This window comes from Ornithorhynchus anatinus, chromosome 5 (assembly GCF_004115215.2).
Source record: "Ornithorhynchus anatinus isolate Pmale09 chromosome 5, mOrnAna1.pri.v4, whole genome shotgun sequence".
NCBI lineage: Eukaryota > Metazoa > Chordata > Mammalia > Monotremata > Ornithorhynchidae > Ornithorhynchus > Ornithorhynchus anatinus.
In genome coordinates, this window is record NC_041732.1 from 69,346,611 (window position 1) to 69,352,664 (window position 6,054).

Genomic DNA, 6,054 nt, shown 5'->3' on the forward strand with positions numbered 1-6,054 from the left:
GATATAAGCAAATTGGGTTAGACACAATCCCTGTCCTGCATTGGGTTCACAGTCTATTGTGGTGACCTCCACCCCATCCAGAGCCACCTCTGTTTTTCATCCTCCTCCTCCTCTCTCCCTCTCAGCCATCAACAGGGCTGTAGTTTATGAAGGGGGGATTGCATGGTTTATGTGGGCACAATGGTGGCAGCTTTCTATGCCCAGCCAGGAGGAGATGAGTGTGGCAGGGCAATGGGGCTAGGGACGGGGAAGGATCCTGATTTTGATATTTCAGAAACTTTCTATCTCTCTCTTGGTCCCTGAGTCCCACTGTGTTATCGTTATTATTTAGGAACCAGGGAACTTGAATAGAGATTCAGCAAATCTAAACTGTAGAAATCTCTCTCCTTGTTTCTTTCTGTCTCTGTCTCTCTCTCCAGAACATCTAAGTTCTTTTGAGGAATAGGGAATCCTTGCTCATCTCCCCCTACATCCCAGTTCACATACAACCCTAACACTAACCTACTCATTGTATCTTGGCCTCGTCTCTCTCCCCCTTTAACCCCTTTCCCAAGTCTTCCCTTCTGCCTGGAACTTCTGCCTCCTAATTTCCATCGGATCACCATGCTCCCTATTTTCAAGGCCCTACTAAAATCATATCTCCAAGAAGCCTTTGTTGTCTAACCTCTCATCTTCCTACCCTATTTTCCCTTCCTTGTCACCTAAGCACTTGAGTTCATACTTCCAGGCACTTTGATATTCACTCACCTCGCCCTCGCCCCAGGAACACTTATGCACATATCATTATACTCTGCTGCTACCCACATCTGTAATTCAGTTTGTCTGTCTCCCTAACTAGATTGCAAGCTCTGTGAGGGTAAGGATCGTGTCTATCAAACACATTGTACTTTCCAAGTGCTTAGTGCCATCTTCTGCACATAGTAGGTGCTCAGTAAACATCACTGTTTTATTAGTTGATAGTTCTGATTAGCTTTACAAATTAGTGAGGGAGTGTCTAAAACTTTTAGCAGGCAGCTAGAGAGAGCAGAATAATGTACACAGGGATTGCCAGGCCAGGGCAGCAGGGAAAGGGCAGGAAAGGCTTGCCTCAGCTTAATGAGTCCTCTTGGAGGAGCTGTGATTTTAGTAGGGCTTGGAAGATGGGGAGAGTGGTGGTCTGTCCAGCATGAAGGGGGAGGACATTCCAGGCCAGAGGGAAGAAGTGGATAAGGGATTGGCAGGGAGAAAGATGAGATTGAGGTCGAGTGAGTAGGTTGATGTTACCAGTAGTGAAGTATGCGGGTTGAGCTGTTAGCCACTGAGAGGTTAGCCACTCTTTGAATTAGTTATTGGAGCACAGCAAGACTTCAAATACTTAAATGTTGGTGCAAATCCAAAGCCTGGCTCTTGGACACACAACCCAGTAAGAGCAGTGAGGCCAGGTAGGGATGGGGAGGAGGTGATTGAGTGCCTCCAAAGTCAATGGAAGAAGCTTGTTTCATGTGTTGGTATTTGTTAAGAGCTTACTATGTGCCGAGCACTGTTCTAAGCGCGGGGGGTAGACACAGGGGAATCAGGTTGTCCCACTTGGGGCTCACAATCTTAATCCCCATTTTACAGATGAGGTAACTGAGGCACCGAGAAGTTAAGTGACTTGCCCAAAGTCACACAGCTGACAAGTGGCCGAGCAGGGATTTCGAACCCGTGACCTCTGACTCCAAAGCCCGTGTTCTTTTCCACTGAGCCACGCTGCTTCTCTATGGAGATTGATGAGCAACCATTGGAGATTTTATAAGGGAGATGTGGGAGTATTATTTTTTAAAAATGATCTGAGAAGTCCCTCTTCAGGGACTGAAGAGGAGAGAGATGTGAGGCAGGCAAGGAGGCTGATGCACCAGTTAAGGAAAGATATGGAGGGTCCTTGAATCAGGATAGAGCAGTTTCGGATGGAGAGGAAAGGACAGATTCTAGAGGTCTTATGAAGATAGAATCAACAAGGATTTGGTGACAGACTGAATTACAGGATTGAGAGAGATGAATCGAGTTAAATGCCATGGTTACAGACTTGTGAGACAGGGAGATGGTGATGTGTCTACAGTAATGGGAATGTCTGGGGGCAGACAGGGTTTGGGTGTAAAGATGAGGAGTTCTGTTTTGGATGGTAAGTTTGAGTTGTTGGTGGGTCATCCATTTAGAGACATTATGAAGGCAGGAGGACATGTGAGACTGCAGGGAAGGAGAGAGATCAGGGCTGGAGATGTAAATCTGGGAATCATTCCCCTAGAAGTAGTAGTTTGAAGACATGGGAGCAACTGAATTCTCCAAGGAATGGGTGTTTGCCTCTTCCTGTAAAGTGCTGATAATAGATGTGTCTCATGCTACCACAGGAAGCAGCATGGCCTAGTGAATAGAGCACGGGCCTGGTGTCAGAAGGACCTGGGCTCTAATCCCAGGTCCACCACTTGTCTGCTGTGTGACCTTGGGCAAGTCACTTAACTTTTCTGGGCCTCAGTTAACTCATCTGTAAAATGGGGATTAAGATTGGAATCCCCATGTGAGACCCCCGTTTAGACTTTGAGCCGTTGTTGGGCAGGGATTGTCTCTATCTGTTACTGAATTGTACATTCCAAAGCGCTTAGTACTGTACTCTGCACATTAGTAAGCGCTCAATAAATGCGATTGAATGAATGAATGAATCGAGATGGTGTTCAATCTGATTTGCTTGTAACTTACCCCAGCATTTAGTACAGTGCTTGACACATAGTAAGTGCTTAACAAATGCCACAATTAGTATTATTACCACAAAGGGAAATGTTGGCTACACTCACGGATAATAAAATCTTAGGATACCTTGGAAAATGTAGATCACTTTCATATCCATTGTCTCATTTTGTCCTCCCTTTTAAAGTGGAGAGAGGCAGGTACTATTCAATAGTATTTATTGAGCGCTTACTATGTGCAGAGCACTGTACTAAGCGCTTGGAATGAACAAGTTGGCAACAGATAGAGACAGTCCCTGCCGTTTGACGGGCTCCTATCGTCCTCATTAGAGGAAATTGAAGCTCAGAGAGTTTGTGACTTTGTCTATGGTTATGTAACAGTCCAGGGACAGAACTAGGATGAGAGCTTTGGAACCCTGGCTCTCATTCTGAGCTCTTTCCACTAGGCCATGCTGCTCTGAACAGTATGTTATTACTGGAAGGGTAATATGACACAAGTTCATATGGATTGTTGTGGAATTCCAGGGGGCTTTATACCCTGGCCACAGTTGTCCAACTCCAGCCTTGTCCAGCTCAGCCTCTGGTGCTGTTTGCCTGCAGAAGCAGCTCTCTGGCCCAGCTCCTTGGCAGCAGCCTTCATACCAGAGGACACGGATTGTGGCTGACTCTGATACCCAGTGTGACACTCACTGGTTGCTGAGGGAGAGAAAGCTAGGGAGTGATTATCTCTGCAGGAAATTGATCTCCAGTGTTGACCTGAGGTCAGGGGTAGTGAAAGTTGCCCCTTCCCTATGGTTGTGCTCAGTGGGGGCAGGAATGATTGGCACAGGGCACGATTGGGTGGGTGGTGAGGAGAGGAGGGCAGAGGACAAATGACAGAGTCAGTGCCTCCACTGGGGCCCAATAGACAAGGGTGAGACAGGAGCTGGGCAAGGGGATGGGTTGGCTCCTACCCTGGGGTGCCCCTCATAGACCCTAACTTTCACTCACACCTGCCCTTGGTCAATTAATGTATCCACTGGGCACTTGCCCAGGGCTAGGAGACCAGGAGGAGGGAGGAGTAGAAGTGACACTCTAAATGCAAGACACTGACTCCATCCAGGAATGATTTAATAATCTCTCACAATAAAGCACAAATAAGTCTAGGTAATCATCCACAGGCTAAAAATATCACATGAAAGACTCTTAAAGCAAACAAAAGGCATAAACCTACAGCACAGAAATGTCCCCAGGTAGCTGAGGCTCCCTGGAATCCACTGGAATGACCAGAGACTTCTGGGACCAATCTACGAAAGGCTTTCTAAAGTAGGTAGGCTTTTCAGTGGAACGATGAATAATAATCAAATGGTACTTAAGTGCTTACTATGTACCAAGCACTGTACTAAGCACTAGTGTTATTATCAAGTGCTGTCGAGTTGTTCCCAATTCATAGAGACTCTATGGATATATTTTCTCCAGAATGCCCTGTCTTCTATCATAATCCATAACCTTTCCAACGGTTCTTCCATAATTGTTGGTATGGTCTTTTTCTATATAGCTGCTGTACTGTGTGCAAACCACTGTACTAAGCGCTTGGAAAAGTATACTACAGCAGAATTGATTGACACGTTACTTGCACACAAGGAGTTTATAATCTACAGTGTAAACCCATTTTACAGATGAAGCAATTGAGGAACAGAGAAGTGAACAGAGAAGTTAATTGACATGCCCAAGGTCACAGAGCAGACAAGCAGTGGAGCTGGGATTAGAATTCCAGCCCAGGCTGGAAATTCTCAGGTCTCGATAGAGACCTGGAATGACCAAGGTTGGGTGCTCAGCTCAGGCAGCTAAGGGAGCCTTTGTCCCTATCAACAGTGGATGCCTGTGATCTGAGGACCTGGATTCTAATCCTGGCTCTACCAGTTGCAAGCTGCGTGACCTTGGGCAAGACACGTTACATGTTCAGCCTGATTAACTTATATTTATCCCAGTGCTTAGAATAGTGTTTGACACACATTAAGTGCTTAACAAATATAATAATACTAATAGGCTTTGGGAATACCCCTGAGAGCTGGAGTTGCTCTCTGCCTGATGCTGAAGTGTAATAAAATGCCCAGACGGAACACATGTTGGCATTAGAATGGGAACAAATTCCAACCACAAGCATCTCTGCTCTGAGAGACACGAAATTCACCTGGCAAACTGGAGTTCATGAAAACATGAGATCCTGGGGAAAGTTTGGAAAATTGAAATGCTAAAGGAGTGGTGGTTGTTGTGACCAGCATGGCTCTTGGTTGGCATATGGAGGCACCCTTGAACTCCTGACCTTGGTGAGGAAGACTATACCTCAGGCCCCTCTCTGAACACGGCTACTCCCTGATGCATCACTAGAAGGAGAGCTTGGTTGGGCACTGGTGTTTCATGAGTTTGACAGGAGGTAAAGGTGTTTAGAATGCCAGGAATGGTCTAAAGCCTATCCACAACTACGCCAGGAACAAAGTAAATAAAAATACATTAAATTATCACATTTGCTAAGCACTTAATATGTGCCAAATGCATATATTAAGTACTGGGGTAGATACAAGATAATTAAGTCCTACATAGGGCTCACAGTCTAAGTAGGAGAGGAAAAACAGGTATTGGATCCCCATTTTGCAGATGAGGGAACTGAGACACTGAGAAGTTAAGTGACTTGTTCAAGGTCACAACAGGTAGGTGGCAGAGCTGGGATTAGAATCCAGGTCTCCTGACTCATAACCTCATGCTCTTTCCCCTAGATCACGTTCCCTCCCTTAACAAAAGATTGAGAAACGGTGCTGCCTGGTAGATAGGACACTGGACTGGGAATCAGAAGGAATTGTGTTTTAATCCTGCCTACACCACTTATCTGCTGTGTAACCATGGGTTAATCACTTAACTTCTCTGTGCCTCAGTTACCTCATCTGTAAAATGGGGATTAAGACTTTGAGCCCCAAGAGAGACCTATAGACTGTTTGATCTGATTAGCTTACATCTACCCCAGTGCTTAGTGTAGTACATGGCACACAGTAAACACTTAAATTCCATTAAAAAAATAAATGGTTTAGTGAGAGCAACTTCTCCCCCTGCAGGGGGTCTGCTCAACTTCATTGGCCTAGCTTGTGTCCCTCTCTGTTGGCACACTGCTGTTCAACCCACAGTCAACAACTGGCCCATTTTGGCAGCACTCGGGCAAGTTGGGAGGGGTGGATGCGTTGGATTGTATGTGCCCTCCTCTTCTTCTTTTTCCCCAGACACTCTGGATGCATTTCCTGGAGGCACTGGGCCTGCTTTAGCCTTCACAAGAAGTGTTGAAACATTGGTTGATTGTTTGGGAGAGGCTGTTGATGACAGTGAA